The 16,241-nt window shown below is 47.8% G+C and overlaps 1 pseudogene; it reads right to left on the bottom strand.

Annotated features, from left to right (window-relative positions):
- LOC148525494 (solute carrier family 12 member 3-like) overlaps positions 1 to 16,241 on the bottom strand; it is a 137,097-nt pseudogene that overhangs the window by 101,754 nt on the left and 19,102 nt on the right.

The raw sequence follows: 16,241 nt of genomic DNA, 5'->3' as shown, positions 1-16,241 counted from the left end.
CCTCTTGCAGCATTAGCATATCTTAGCATCTCTGCACGCACTAACTCTTGTCATTGAAACTCTTCTTTGGGCATGTATGGCCTCCACCAGACAGCTCTCATGTTCAGCTCTGTGGAGCTCTTCTCAGCCTATTACTGGGAATAATGAGAAAGGTAATTAGGGGGTTAATGAGTATAAATATAATGGATGTTGTGGGGATTAAGTAATAACAGGAAGAAGGTACGTTAATTATGGGGAATGGGATTGGTGCAATTAAGAGTTAAGGAGTAAATTATTTCTGCAGAGAGGATAATATTGTGGCATTCACAAAAATGCTCTATTATGGTGGTGACTGGGATGCTTTGTGTACTGTATGGAGATCACTGGGATTCTCTTTGTATTGTAGGGCGTTCACTGGGATGGTCTGTGTACTGTATGGAGTTCACTAGGATGTTCTGTGTATTGTAGGGTGGTCACTGGGATGCTGTGTGTACTGTATGGAGCTCACTGGGATGCTCAGTGTACTCAAGGGTTGGTCAATGGGATGTTTTTTGTATTTTATATAAGTCCCAAAAATGTCTGCCATCGTTGTGACTCCAAAAGTAAAAGTTGCTACAAGTGTGGTAGCCTAGGGAGCAATGACGTATTTTACCTAGGGGCTGCAGTGTATTGGTGTTACTGGCAATGGCTTCCCATTGGAAGCGCTACCTGCCAATCACACACAGGACAAACAAGGTGTTTTCTCCCCCTGGGACTGCCAGTTCAGGCTGTAATTAAGAGAGAGTGCTTCCAAAAGGAATCCACTCCTCTGTCTTTCCGACAGCACTACCCAGCTGCTAGGGGTTGCAGCAATGCAGTCCCTAGATGCCGGTATTTGTTCTCATGTGCCGGTCCCGGGGCCTGCCAAATCCATTGCGCAGGTGCTGGGACTGTAGACTGCAGCACGGGCAGCCCCCCTGGACCTAGACGGTAGGAGCCGCCACTGAAGGGGAGGGCTAGGGAGGCCTGAACTCTTATTCCTTTAGGTTGGAGTTTTGTGTGGAACATAGGCGGTCGCTCTGAATGAGGGCGGCCGCTTGCCTTTTCAAGTGCGGCCTCCTGGTCGCTAGCTAAGCTGTGGGTTACCACCCACAGCTTTAGTGAATGTCCAGGTTGATGGTCGCGATGGTCAAGACCATCGCGACCATCGGGGCTTGCGACAAGACCCTAAGGTTGGGTCTCGGCAACCGCAAGCCCCAGGGAGCTTCCTGCTCTGATCGAGCAGGAAGCTCCCCACTGACATCACTGCTGATGTCAGTGTGGCTGTCCACAAAACGGCAGGCGTTCCTTAAGGAACGCCTCCGTTTGTGAGACCACCCCCCCGCCACGCCTACAAAACGGGGTGATCTGTCGATCAACATCGATAGCCGCCCCTTTTGTAGTGAGCTCTGGAGCGAGAGAATTTCTCTCTCGCTCCGGGGCTTGTGCACACGCAGGACCGAAACAGCGATTCGGTTGCAAGCGCTCAGCGCTTGCGACCGGGTCTGAATGAGGTCCATAGTACCACCACTTTATGTACCACTACCTACACAGACAGGAGTGACCCGTAGCACAAGCAAACACATTCAGAGCTGGACTGTGCTGTGACACAAAAAAATAGAAGTGCACTCAGAAGTCTTGGCACTCAGGGCTCGATTTAGACCCACTTGCTAGTGCGTTCGCTCACTCGATGCGTATGCAAATTCAGGGAGGCAGGCGATCGCACGGGAAGGCATTAGCGCGCCCACTATGTCTTGGAATGCGATTGCTTTGTGTATGCAGACGCCCATGGGCATGGAGGGGGAATAAATCCATGTGTCGAGCAAAGCGAGCCCGCAAGGGGTCGAATGGTATTTCCGCAGAAAAAAAAAAAAAAAAAAGGTGGTGTCAACCATTTTTGTGTCGACCTTTTGACCCTGTTGACCATTTGTACCTGTTGACCTTCTTCCATTGTGACCTTTACTGTGTCGACCTCTTGTATGTCGACCTTTTGTACCCGTCGACCATCTTCCATGTCGACATTTAGTGTGTCGACCTTTTGTACCTATTGTGACACAGTTAGGTTAGGGGGTCCCTCTCCTGGGTAGAGGACTCCTTCCTTACACACACACACAGCAGCAGGGAAGCAGCACACCAGTCTGGATGCAAGTACAAGCTGGTCGGCGCCAGTCTTTATTGTACAATGACAGAAATATAAAGAAAACATAAATATAAATCCTAGCCCTGTCGGGGCACTAACTTCACAGGTAGTTCCCTCACTACCAGAACCTGGCAGGGCCTAATGCCCTCGCCAGCAACAAAGCACAGCACAGTACTCACAGATAGGTTTTCCAAGTGTCTCTGAGCAAACTCCCTGCCTGCTCTCCCAGGTGAGACAATCAGCCCTAAACAAACTAGGCTTATATTGGCCACTCTCAGGTGGAAAACTAACAAGCCTGTTACCAGGCTGCGAGAACCAAAACCTGGAGTGGCCGTGGGTGGAGCCCTCCCTCTCCTCTCACCCACAACCCCCAGGTCCCAAACCGGCTTTTCAAAAAGCCGAAACTCAAGCCTGCTACACTGCAGACTTTCTCCTGAGGGTTTAAAACACAAAAGACAGGAATCTGGGACAAATGTACCTGCCACAGACCACTTTACCAGTGATCCTATCACATATCCCCCCCCCTTTGTTTCGACCTGTGGGGCGGAACAACTGAAGCCCCCAAACAATGAACGCATGACAACGCGTCAGCATTGGCCAGCTGGCTTCCTGGCCTGTGTTCCACTGAAAATTTAAAAGTTTGTAATGCCAAGAACCGTCTTGTAATTCTCGCATTACTGTCCTTATTTCCAGACATCCACTTCAGAGGGGCATGGTCAGTGATCAATTTGAACTTTCTTCCAACCATGTAGTACCTGAGAGCCTCTAACGCCCACTTTATGGCCAATGCCTCCTTCTCCACTGTGGCATAGTTTCTCTCATGTACATTCAATTTTCTGCTAAGATAGAAAATAGGGTGTTCCTCACCCTCCTTGTTCTGGGACAGGACCGCTCCTATACCTACTTCTGATGCATCGGTTTGTACTATGAATTCCCTTTCAAAATTAGGAGTCATCAGGACTGGTTGGGAACACAACGCTACTTTCAACTCCTGAAAAGCTTTCTCTGCCTCAGGACTCCATTCTACCATGACTTTTTGTTTGCCTTTGGTCAGGTCAGTCAGTGGGACTGCCATGGTGGCAAAGTTGGGTATAAACCTCCTGTAGTACCCCGTAATTCCCAAGAAGGCTCTCACCTGCTTCTTATTCAGAGGCCGTGGCCAGTTTTGTATGGCATCAACTTTATTGAGCTGAGGCTTTATCAGGCCTCTGCCAATGGTGTATCCCAGATATTTTACTTCCTCCATGCCTAGACAACACTTTTTTGGGTTGGCTGTCAAACCTTCCTTATAGATGGAGTCCAACACTGCTTGTACCCTGGGTAAGTGAGACTGCCAATCAGGACTATGAACGACCACGTCATCCAGATAAGCAGCCGCATACCGTCTATGGGGCCTTAGAATCCTGTCCATCATTCTTTGGAAGATAGCAGGTGCCCCATGTAGCCCAAAGGGCAACATCTTGTACTGAAACAAGCCCTCTGGCGCTGAAAAAGCGGTCTTTTGTTTGGCGCTCTCGGTTAACGGTACTTGCCAATACCCTTTGGTTAGGTCAAGAGTGGTTAAATACCTTGCCGTCCCTAGTCTCTCAATCAGTTCATCCACTCTTGGCATCGGGTAAGCATCGAATTTTGAAACACTGTTCAACTTTCGGAAGTCATTGCAGAAACGCACACTCCCGTCGGGCTTTGGAATTAACACAATGGGACTTGACCATTCACTATGTGATTCTTCAATAACCCCTAACTCTAGCATATTTTTAATTTCTTTCGACACCGATTCTCTTTGTGCTTCTGGTAACCTATAGGGCTTTAGATTAACTTTAACCCCTGGGTCAGTGATGGTGTCATGTTTAATGACCGAGGTTTTCCCAGGTAAGTCAGAGAACAGCACCCTATTTCTAATCAGAAACTCCTTGACCTCTTGTTGTTGAATTGCCGACAGGGTTTTTGCCACTGTCACTTCGGGAACTAAGGGCCCTGGACTTACTGGAGGGTCTCGGACGGCCGACAGTACCGTTCTATCTTTCCAGGGCTTTAACAGATTTATATGGTATATCTGTTCCGGCTTTCTTTTCCCCGGCTGGTAAACTTTGTAATTGACCTGCCCCACTCTTTCTAAGATTTCAAAGGGCCCTTGCCATTTAGCCAAAAGTTTATTTTCCACAGTGGGAACAAATACTAACACTCTGTCCCCAGGAGCAAAGCTGCGTAACCGAGCATTGCGGTTGTATACCCTCTGCTGTGCCTGTTCCAGGTGCTCTCTCACTATCGGCACTACCGCAGCAATTCTCTCCTGCATTTGAGAAACATACTCAATCACCGTTTTGTAAGGACTAGACTGCCCCTCCCATGTCTCTTTGGCAATGTCTAGTAACCCCCTTGGGTGTCTCCCATACAACAAGTCGAAGGGTGAAAACCCGGTGGAGGACTGGGGAACTTCTCTTATGGCTAACAATAAATACGGCAATAAGTAGTCCCAATCCCTACCATCCTTGTCGACCACTTTCCTAAGCATGTGTTTAACGTCTTGTTAAACCTCTCGACCATCCCATCGGTTTGGGGGTGATAAACCGAAGTTCTTAACTGTTTGATTTTGAACAGGCGGCATAACTCTTTCATGACTTTGGACATAAACGGTGTACCCTGGTCAGTTAGTATCTCCTTAGGTATACCCAGCCTGCTAAACACATGAACTAGCTCTCTGGCAATGGTCTTGGTTGACGTATTGCGCAACGGGATCGCTTCCGGGTACCTGGTAGCGTAATCCATTATGACCAGAATATACTGGTGTCCCCTGGCAGACTTCATTAAGGGTCCAACCAAATCCATCGCTATTCTTTCAAACGGCACCTCTATGATAGGCAATGGAACTAGTGGAACCTTAAAATGTGGCCTGGGAGCATGATACTGACACTCAGGGCAGGATGCGCAAAAGTCAGATACCTCTTTATGAAGCCCGGGCCAGAAAAACCTCTGCATTATTCGCTCAGTGGTTTTCTCTACCCCTAGATGGCCTGCCGTTATATGACCATGGGCCAGATCCAACACTGTTCTTCTGTAGGCTTTGGGAACTATTAGTTGTTCCACAACATCTTCCCCCTTCTTAGTCACCTGATATAACAAATCCTGCCACATTGCCATGTGGGGATAGGACAAAGGACTATCAGGGTCTACGGGTTTACCATCAACTACTTTTACATTCTCCCTGGCTTTTACCAAAGTAGGGTCATTCAACTCCTCCACGGCAAAGACCTCTCTTCTGACCTCTAAATCAGGCAGACGATCACCTGGCCCAACAACACTTCCCACCTCAATGGGAGGCACATCAGTTGGCGGGCCACCGTCACGCTCCGTATTCTCTAGTTCGCCAATCATAGTAGAAAAAGGGAATAACTCTGACTCAGAAGACACTCCCTCCTCCACTACATCGACAACCTTCTCAAATGGATCGGGGTTGTTCACCTCTGGAACAAAACGGCTTTCCCACAACTTCCAGAAGTGAGCAAAGTCTCTCCCCAATATTGCATCGTACATCAGACTATGTACCAAACCTACAGAAACTATAGCAGAACCACATGGTGTCTGATGTTCACCTCGGCCGTAACATAATATCGAGTATCCCCATGTATGCAGGTCACACCAACAGTTTTCCCTGTATGCCTCAAGGGGTTCACCAGCTCAGCTTTTATAAGTGTCACCAAGCTACCAGAGTCTAACAGTGCCTCTACTTGGTTGCCATCTACAGTGAGTACACACATGTGCTTATCAGTCTCAGCCTGCCGGTCAGCCGTACAGGCTATCTGTGCAAAGAAAGACCCCCTGCGGTAGACATGAGCAGTATCACATTGCATAGGTTCAGTTGTAAGTGCACAATTAGCGGCAATATGGCCGAAGCCACCACATCGGAAACACTGAGTCATATTAATGTCTAGTCGTTTACGGGGCAAGAACCTTCCCGGCCTGGCAGGCCTGTCTCCAGGTTCTACACCCTCAGTCTTAGGTACATTCCACCGCCCAGCACCCTTCTCCCCTGGAACAGTCTTACCAGTGTCTGTGGGAGTTCGCCGGTGCGCCATCGGGGCTCGGTGGGGCATACTCATCAGCTCCTCAGCCGCCACGTACCTCTCCACCAGCTCGACCAACTGGTCCGCGGACTTAGGGTCTGCATGGCTCACCCACTTGCGCAGAGTCACAGGTAATGATCGCAGGTACCGGTCCATCACGACCCTTTCCACGATCTGTGGTCCCGTCAGCTTCTCGGGCTGTAGCCATTTTGAGGACAGATGGACGAGGTCATGCATCTGTGAACGTGGAGGCTTGTCCTTATGGAACTCCCAGCGGTGGACCCGTTGGGCACGACCAAAGGTGGTGACTCCCAAGCGAGTTAGGATCTCCAGTTTTAGTTTTTTATAGTCCTTGGCATCAGCCAGGCATAAGTCAAAATAGGCCTTTTGTGGCTCCCCAGACAAAAAAGGTGCCACCAGACTTGCCCACTGCTCCTTGGGCCAACTCTCCCTTTCGGCCGTTCTTTCAAATGCGGTGAGATAGGCCTCCACATCATCGCCCGAAGTCATCTTCTGGAGGAAGTGACTGGCTCGTACGGAGTGAGTGGTGGTGGGAGGACCAGTACCAACATCTCTGGGCCGGGCGATCAGGTGCTGTACCACCTCTTTTATGGCCTGGCTGTTTTCCGCTAAGGCCCGGCGGGTTTCCTCGATGGCAACCTGTTGTTGCCCCTGGGCTGTCTCCAAGGCCGACAGTTGCACCCTGGTGGATTCCTGCAGAGCCCTGGTAGATTCCTGTTGAGCTGCTGTAGCTTGGAGCAGGGCTTTAATAATGTCCTCCATTTTGTCCTGGGGTGTAGGTTGGAAGCTGAACCTTGCCTCTCTGAGCATGGGCTGACTCCTCCTCTATGGGACTCCAAGGACACAGCGTTATTTCCACACTCACAAAATGGGTGTCTGTCCCTTTAATTTTTAAACGGAAAGTTTTCCTCTTGCTGCAACTTCAGTGTGTGTGGGTGCCCGCATTCTCCATCATATTGTGACACAGTTAGGTTAGGGGGTCCCTCTCCTGGGTAGAGGACTCCTTCCTTACACACACACACAGCAGCAGGGAAGCAGCACACCAGTCTGGATGCAAGTACAAGCTGGTCGGCGCCAGTCTTTATTGTACAATGACAGAAATATAAAGAAAACATAAATATAAATCCTAGCCCTGTCAGGGTACTAACTTCACAGGTAGTTCCTTCACTACCAGAACCTGGCAGGGCCTAATGCCCTCGCCAGCAACAAAGCACAGCACAGTACTCACAGATAGGTTTTTCAAGTGTCTCTGAGCAAACTCCCTGCCTGCTCTCCCAGGTGAGACAATCAGCCCTAAACAAACTAGGCTTATATTGGCCACTCTCAGGTGGAAAACTAACAAGCCTGTTACCAGGCTGCGAGAACCAAAACCTGGAGTGGCCGTGGGTGGAGCCCTCCCTCTCCTCTCATCCACAACCCCCAGGTCCCAAACCGGCTTTTCAAAAAGTCGAAACTCAAGCCTGCTACACTGCAGACTTTCTCCTGGGGGTTTAAAACACAAAAGACAGGAATCTGGGACAAATGTACCTGCCACAGACCACTTTACCAGTGATCCTAGCACATAGTCGACCTTTTGTATCTGTCGATATATTAACTGTCTAACATCTGGGATCGATCTAGACATTGTCTATCTAATTTCTATCTAACTCTTATACCACACTCCTTTAGTAAGGCCCCTAGAAAAAACACTCCGCAGGCCAATGGGCAGCAAGTCCTGTCCAGGTAACAACTGAAACCAGGGGAGCCAGCTGCATCAGTGAACAACTGCAATTGGGAGCTGGGGACCGCTGGAGGCAACTACAAGAGAACACCATTAAAATCAGCCAGAAAAGAGAGCCACTAGAGAGGTCCCTTTTCATTTCTGCAGACAGCCAAATAAAATGGTCTGCTCTACGAATGCCCGCAGTGGCCCTCTTGAGTTTACAGGAGAAAACCCTACCAATGAGAATAACACGGCAGGTGAAGTTCAGCAAACCCAAAAGAGATTGGGCTTGGCGCAGCGTTATCTACAATCAAACCTGAATGGCATCTTTCAACTTTAACATCTTGTCCACCAGCAGGCAGCAGCGTCCATCCAGGGTATCGATTTTGATACCCAAGTAGGGCAGCTGAGTAACAGGGCCGTAAGTTTTATCGCGGGTAATCGGAACCCCAAAAAATTAAACAAGTGCCTGAATGGAATCCAGCAAGTTACCGCAAGGAGGGGAATCTGCAGGACCGACACACAGAAAGTCATCTTGATAATGCGCGATACTGTTACCCCTGGACCCAGCCTTCAATGCAATACAAGAGCTGAATTTTTTAAAAAAGGCACATGAAACGGAACACCCCATAGGCAAGCACTTGTCTATGTAGTATCTGTCATCCAAGTGAAAACCCATGTACCTGAACGAGTCAGGATGCAAGGGTAGCAAACGAAAAGCCAATTCAACGTCTTGTGCCTGGACAAGCTCCAGCGCATGATCGAAAGATTGATAGGTCACAGAGCAAAGTTCTTGCAGGATGTCGTCATTAGCTTATCTGCCGGGTGGGCAAGATATATACTGAATGAGCCTAAAAGACCCTGGCGTCTTTTAGGGACAATGCCAACAGGGAACAACACCAATTCTGCTAGAGGCGGATCCAATCATGCGGCCCAACTGCACCTTCTTAAAGACCTTGTCCTTAATGATGAGCAGCACCTCTCTTGCTGACCGAAGGTTCCTTGGAGAACCAACAGGCACTGCAGAATCTATTGGCAAACGGAAACTCAACTTAAATCCATCTAGCAATAATTGAGCTTCAACTTTGTTTGGTTACCACGCCAACCACTTGGCCATGGCATCCAAGTTAATTGGGGAAAAAGCTTTAGCTAGTAATCCTGGGTCCGGCTGGCTTCTTGGATGCTGGGCAGCAATGGGTTTAGAGCAGCCAGATGAGGGGTGGCCCTTTCCACATTTGATGCAGAGGTGTCGAAAAGGACACTGAGCAGAGTTGAATGAGAAACACTTACCCTTGCTGCTGGCTGAGGGTGTAGGTCGATCCGTGCCTAATTTGCGCCGCAAATTTGAACCCCCAGCAGCATATGTAGACTCTGTCACAACTTCAGCAGTCAGGCCCCCTAACACGACGCCCGCAGATGCGGACACCATGGAAGTGACAGTAGGATGTATAACTGAAGCAGTTAAACTGCCCATAGGGGCAAACCCTTGCAAAAAAACAGTGACCAGAGGAGCAACAGGGGTTGGTGGCATTGATTGCGCAGCATTAGGGAGCATGGCTGTCAACACAGGGGCAAAACATTGGCCATGTTGGAGATAAACCCCATTATAGCAGTAGGGTCGAGTGCTGGGAACACCACTGGAGCAGCTAATTGAGCAGGTGAGGGAGGTATAGAGCAGCCTGCCCAGCAGCAGCAGCCTGTGGAGCAGTAGTAGCCGCAGGTAATGGCAGGGTTAAATCAGAATGGGAAGCAGCCTTAGCCAGTGACTGTGTTAGAACTGGCAACCCTGAGTATGCCAGCTCCAGTCCCTGCTGATGCCCAAGATGGCGCCTGCCTCTTCTGCAAATCAAGGCACGGCCACTATCATTACTAACTTCCCCACCCAGAGGGAAGAGCCCAGCACCCCTAAGTGAGGCTGCACGACTAGCGGCGTCCCACTGATCACTCTAGTGCCGGGTCTGGCACCGAGCAACAGACGCGAGCAGGTCGTGGCGTATGATGTCACCGCCGCAGCGACCTGTGGAAATAGCAGCCGTCGTAAGCTTTGGGATCGAATGTCCGATCCCAGCGCTGGAAGTGCAGGGGCAAGCAGAGATGTGTCCTTTGCGGGACACATCCATTGTCGGCACTGGGACATTGTGTTTGTTCCCAGCGCAGGTAAAGCATCGGCGGGCAAGACTTGGCCCAGGGCGTGAGCTGACTGTAGCTTGTCGCCCGGCAGCCTTGATACAGCGTCGGGTGTTTGGCTCTGGCCGTGAACCAATCACGGCTCGCGGTCCAGCAGCCAATAGGAAGCAGCCACGAAGAGCCAATCGTGGCTCGCCATGTCATAGCCCCACTATGAGCAGGAACAGCCTGTTCGGCAGCGGAGAGGGAGGGAAAAAGACCTCTCGAAGAAGAGAAAAGGAGCAATGCAGCCAGAGTTTCGGCGGCTGTGGAAGAGGCCAGAAGACGCTGCTGTCAAGAAAGAAGGTGAACAGCGGCGGCTGAATTCAGAGAACTCTAAACCTCCTGCAGCCTAATCCTAACCCTCCCACAGCCTAACCTAACACTCCCACAGCCCAACCCTCCGGCAGTCTAACCTTCCCGCAGCCCAACCCTAATCCTCCTGCACCCTAACCCTCCCGCAGCCTAATCCTAACCCTCCCACAGCCTAATTTAACACTCCCACAGCGTAATTCTAACCCTCCCGCAGTTTAACACACTCTCCCACAGCCTAACCCTCCCGCAGCCTAAACTAATGTTGACATTCCAATAATATCAACATTTCACACGTCAACATAAGAATATCAACAATTCGCCTGACATTGTGGTGTTGATTTTGTTAATGTCGACCTAATGACTACATCACTCTTCCATAAGCAGTATAGCGTAGCCAAGTAATTGCAAATATTAGAGAACATAAACAATATCTACTTGCTTAGTGGTGTATTGCTTCCGTTTCCTTGTCTAACCAGCTTACAGTGAGGTATGAGAGATAGGCGTACTATCCATACGATTACAATTTGCACATGTGCCTGATTGCGATTCGCCACATGGACAAATGTGTAAATTCTGAGATGAATGGATGTGATGGGTATCGGACAACACTGGCCTCCTTCACCGAGACAACAGGTCATCAGAGGAATGGTCTCGGCTCAAGCATACCGTTCCATTGCTGTGATGCAATTTCCGAATACGTCACTAAACAATGGGTCACTAAACAGTGGCTGGTATATATCAGGAAGAAAATGTAGCATATTAATAAATATTCCCCTTATTAAAAAATGAGTTTCTCTGACCAGAATATCTTATGACTAAGGACTCTATTTACTACAATCCGCATATTGAATGCAGATTGTAGTGTTATATTAACGACTGAATTCGCATTGCGGCCCGCAGTGCAGCATGGGAGACCAGCTAACTGGAGGGGAGTCATCACCGGAGCCCCGACCACCGGTCCCTGCAGTCAGGCAAGTTCATTTTTTTTTTTACGATTATATTTTTCTTTCAGTGTATCAGCTTGAAGTCTGTTTAGACCACACAGCTGATCACTGGGGCCGGCTTCGGGCTCTGCTCTGCCTTTTAGAGCAGAGTAGGAGCCCGGTAACCGGGGGAGACTCTGGATAACGCCACCTCCAGGTGGCGTTATTATCACAGGGCTTTCTCCGATATTTTTTTACAATTTATTTTTAGTAACTTTGGTCGGATCACATTTCCCATTACAATTATGGGAAATGCGATCCGATTACTAAAAATTAGTGATACTTAGGGGTTGGAGTAGAATTTTACGAATTCTACTCCAATTGCCCTGTAATAACTATAGGTGATACTAAAATAATGTGAAAAGGGTGTGAAAACACCCTTTTTCACTTAATTTTAGTAAAAATAATGTTAATAAATAGAGCCCTATATGTATTAATGAACATGGGTATTTATGAAAGGAAGGCAAAATCATTTTAGTTATGTGCTGGACATATTGGCTCTGATTCAGAGTTGGGAGCAAAGAAAAAAAAAAAGGCACAGCTCTGCACGTGGGCAAAACCATGCTGCAATGCAAGGGGTGCAAATCCAATTTATAATCTCCTATAGAACGCCGCAGAGTAGATAGTGCCGGCTTTTGCATGTGACCAACAAATACTTTATTTTTATAAAGCAATTTATATATGAGCTTGGACACCCCCTCCCAAATCTAAATCTTTCTATACATTTTGGGCCAGATTCTGAAGTCCTAATGCAGACAGATCAAAAGAAAGCAACAGCGGACTGCGCATGCGCCATACCGTGCATACGCACATGGACGGTGATTGAGCGTTCAGACAGATCAGCCCACTGACGTGAAATGGGCATTTTGGGCGGTTACCATGAGGACGCATGGAACAGATCCATCTCATGGAATGTGGTGGGGCGCATGGGAAAACTCCAGAGCTAGATTGGAGCGTGTGGGCGGAGATAGGACGCCTGTTTCTGATGGATCTATTGCACCCAGCATGGGTGGGGGGTGTAATTCCAGATAATATTGATGATGGATGCAGAGAGAAAACCAGTGGGTGACGCAAAGCAAACGCATGCAGACGGGCTGATACTCGCAGTGGCATAAACCAGTAAGTAGGCTTCTGGGGCCAGACGGAGAAGTGGGTGAGGATGCCTCCGACTCAGAATCAGGCCCCCTAAATCTGCCCCCCCCCCTTGCTGCACTACATGGTTTTGCCCAGGTGTAAATTTACTCACTTTTTTTGCATTGCTCTCAACTATGTATCAGCCCCATAATCATTTTAAAATTGCACAAGATTATTATTATTATACATGTGAACTTCTCATTGTGGGGTCTATGTACTAAGCTTTGGAGACAGATAAAGTGGATAAAGAAAAAGTAGCAACCAATCAGCTCCTAACTGCCATTTTTGAAACACAGCCTGTATAGTGAGTTAGGAGCTGATTGGTTGGTACTTTATCACTCCCCACGGCTTAGTACATAGACCCTACAGCCTGTAAAATGACAGTTAGGAGCTACTTGGTGGGTACTTTATCTAAATCCACTTTCTCTCTCTCTCCAAGGCTAGGAAACATCTTTTCCTCATAGCCGTTACCAAAACAACACAACATAAGGCCCAATGGGGCATATTTATTATGTATTTGGAACTGGTCTTGATAATTATAATTTCTTAATGTGGCAATAAGGAATTAAATATCATCTGAATTTAACATTAATCACATGCAGGGACAGGAGCTCTGGTAGGAGCCCGACCCTGTGGTGTGCTAGATGTAACGTGACCAATAGTGCGGACCCCCGCCACACTACTGCAGCTGCGCGATCATAAGACCAAACACGTGCAAGCGAAGAGTGCCGGAAAGCTTTGCATTGAGTAGCTAGGTTAGGCGCCGTTACAGTGACTACGGTATCTGGTCTTATGATGGTGTTAGCTACACAGGGCTATCTGGCATTTTAGCAGGACCCATATAAAGTTATGATGCTGATATTGTGATTGAAAACAGGAGACCAGAGCAGATATAGTATCTCCGATGTCTGCTGCAGAACCTCCTTCATACACCCGCAAATATTTTTGAACAAATATGCTCCAACATGTACACTGCACACAATATAGGCAGGATTTCTAATTAGATTATACTTATCGTTACTATACATACTGGATCTGATTCAGACCCGCTCTCTAAAGCGCGCTCGCTCTGAGCGATTTTCGCCCATCTGAACATGCGTATAATTCGCAGTGCACGTGCGCAAGCCATTCGTTGCGATCTGATTTTGGTTGCTCGTAAACCACTATCAAGTCGCTGCTTTGAGTGACAGCGCCATTTGTGGGTGGTAACAGGGGAAGGTGCTTGTGAATGGGGGAGTGGATGTGCGAACCAGGCGTGTCAGGCCACCAAAACTCAGTTAAAGGGCGTGCATAATTAGCAAAGTAGCTTCATTGTACATGTCACCTGCATGTATTTCAGCCAGCACTGATCGCTGTGCTTGCAGAAGGCTAAGGCAACAAGGGCTGCGAGCAGCTCCGATTAATCCTTAATTTCCCGGAGATGACGTGTGTTGCGAGTGGCAAGGGGACGTCTTTAGACACTTACGAGCGCACTTTGCTGTAGTTCGCTAAAACATAGTGGACGTCCTTACGCGACGCAGTGTGAGCGCTTCATTTAAATATCCGGACCCTTTTTGCCAGTGAGCGACAGCAACTTACGAGCGGGTCTGAATGAGCTCCATTATCTTGTGCAGGTAACATTTTCTTCCAGGAAGACAGAGGCTCAGTCCACTTGAGGCAATAGATTTACGCAAGATAATAAAACTATCAATGTTTCTTACATCATATTAAATGGAAATATGACCACAGAACATCTTAATAAGTAGGGTTGTATTTAAATGTGCGATTTATGTGCATTTTTCATGTTTGTCTATCATCAATATCCGCAGAGCAGTTTATGCCAGATTATACATTACTATAAATTATCTGTACTTCACTCAATATTAACGATTTAATAAGAAAATCTCCATACCGAGAGTGTGGCGGATATAACCAGGTAAGAGACAGTCATCCAGAAAATGGCCATCAGTGTGCCTTTAAAAATAGCCACTGCTGGGTCCTGGGTGAGGGAAGATAAGAATAATAGTCATTGACCCTTTTACCACTGTCAAACCTTGATAATAAGATGGTTGCACATATATCTTCAAGAACATTAAAGGGCTTTCATTCGATTGGTGCCAGCAGAACACATGAAAACCAACTGATTGGTTAACTTATCCACTCTCTTTCTTGAGGGTTTGATAGACCTCCCCTTTAGTGAGTTAGTGCAATGATTATTCCAACTAGTCTTGAACATAAAACTTGTTAAACAAGAGAGGGGAGTGGGTCAGAGGAGAATATTTGAACTATCTCTTTCAATTGTAGGTTCACTACTCTTGTAAAATGGAACTTACATGGTTTGACCTAAGCAAATGATTTCTACCTTTAGATCCCCAGAGATGTTGGCTCCGGTCAGAATCCCAGTGGCTGATGGGAAGATGGAGAACATTCCAAAGAAATGTCCGTCTTGTCCTCTCCACTGAGGCACGAAATTCTCAGCAAAGATGTCAGCTGTAGAGAAAGGAAAGTTTATATTCATTTTTAATTGACAGCAGCAGTGTGAAGATCAGCATAAGGCAGCTGCAATCTGACTGAGCCAGGTTACACCCCGAGGTTGTAGTAGCAGGGTACCAATTATGTGTTATTGGTATCAGGCATTTAGGAGCTTTGCTAAGAAACGTTCGCTCGTAGCGGCCGATGGTTCGCATTCTGTGCATGTGTATGCATCAAAACGCGCATGCGCGAACCACTGCGAAAGGTCGGGAAGCGTTTGCTCGTCCAGCTGAATGATTGACAGGAGAGGCCGTTTGTGGGTGGTAACAGGGGCTGGCCACTAGAAACTTGTGACTTGTGCACAGTGTCCCGCTTCATATGTGGAGGAGTGGAGGTGCGAATGCAGGCGTGCCTGAGTTTCTCACCGCCGTTTCAGAGGCGTGCATAATTAACAGGCAGCGTCATAGTACACGTCACCTGGTTGTATTTCACACTGAAGTGATCGCAGTGCTTGAGGTAGGGTAAAGTCAACCTCAAGCACTGTGATCGCATCCAATAGTCCTCGATGTACCGATGGTCACATACACTTCTTGGAGATGACGTGCATTAGTGGGCATCTTAAGACAGGCTGGTGGGCGTCTGCATACACAAAGTGATTGCACGTCAAGAAATAGTGGGCGTGCTTATGCCTTGCCAAGCGATCACATGCCGTGCCGTTACTTAACCGAATTTGCATGTGCTGGGAGCAAAATAACGCATCCTAGCGAGCGGGTCTGAATAAGCTCCTTAGAGTTAGGGCTCTTGGGTGGGGCGTGTCTTTGTTCTAGTATTAGGGCTGGAAAGCCAGGAAATCAGTCTCTTTGATTCCGGACATCCCTCCCTCCCTTGTTTTTAATTTTTTGTGTGTGTGTTGTGCATGTTGTGGCGGAAAGAATGGTAGTGTGCTTTTTATTTATTGTTAAGATAGATGGGTGCGCTCTCCTTATTCAAACATAGGCCAAATCGTCCCTACAGGGAAATGACACAGCCCGTCCGGGCGTGCTTTGCTGGAGAGTTGAACACCGAGTGATGTGTTTGGTCTGCATGTGTTTGTTGAGGAGTGTCCGTTCTTTGTTATCCGCCACCATACTAACTTTACATTCATAACAATCAATTTCAATTGCCAATATCTATTTCGATGATTAATTCAATAATCAATAATGTAATAATTAATAATCTTGTGTCAAAATAAAGTGACCTTATTTTCAATCCAACTCCTGTTGTCTGTG

This window comes from Taudactylus pleione, unplaced genomic scaffold (assembly GCF_031769625.1).
Source record: "Taudactylus pleione unplaced genomic scaffold, aTauple2 ptg000106l, whole genome shotgun sequence".
Classification (NCBI taxonomy): Eukaryota; Metazoa; Chordata; class Amphibia; order Anura; family Myobatrachidae; genus Taudactylus; species Taudactylus pleione.
This window is presented reverse-complemented; position numbering and strand designations above follow the sequence as displayed.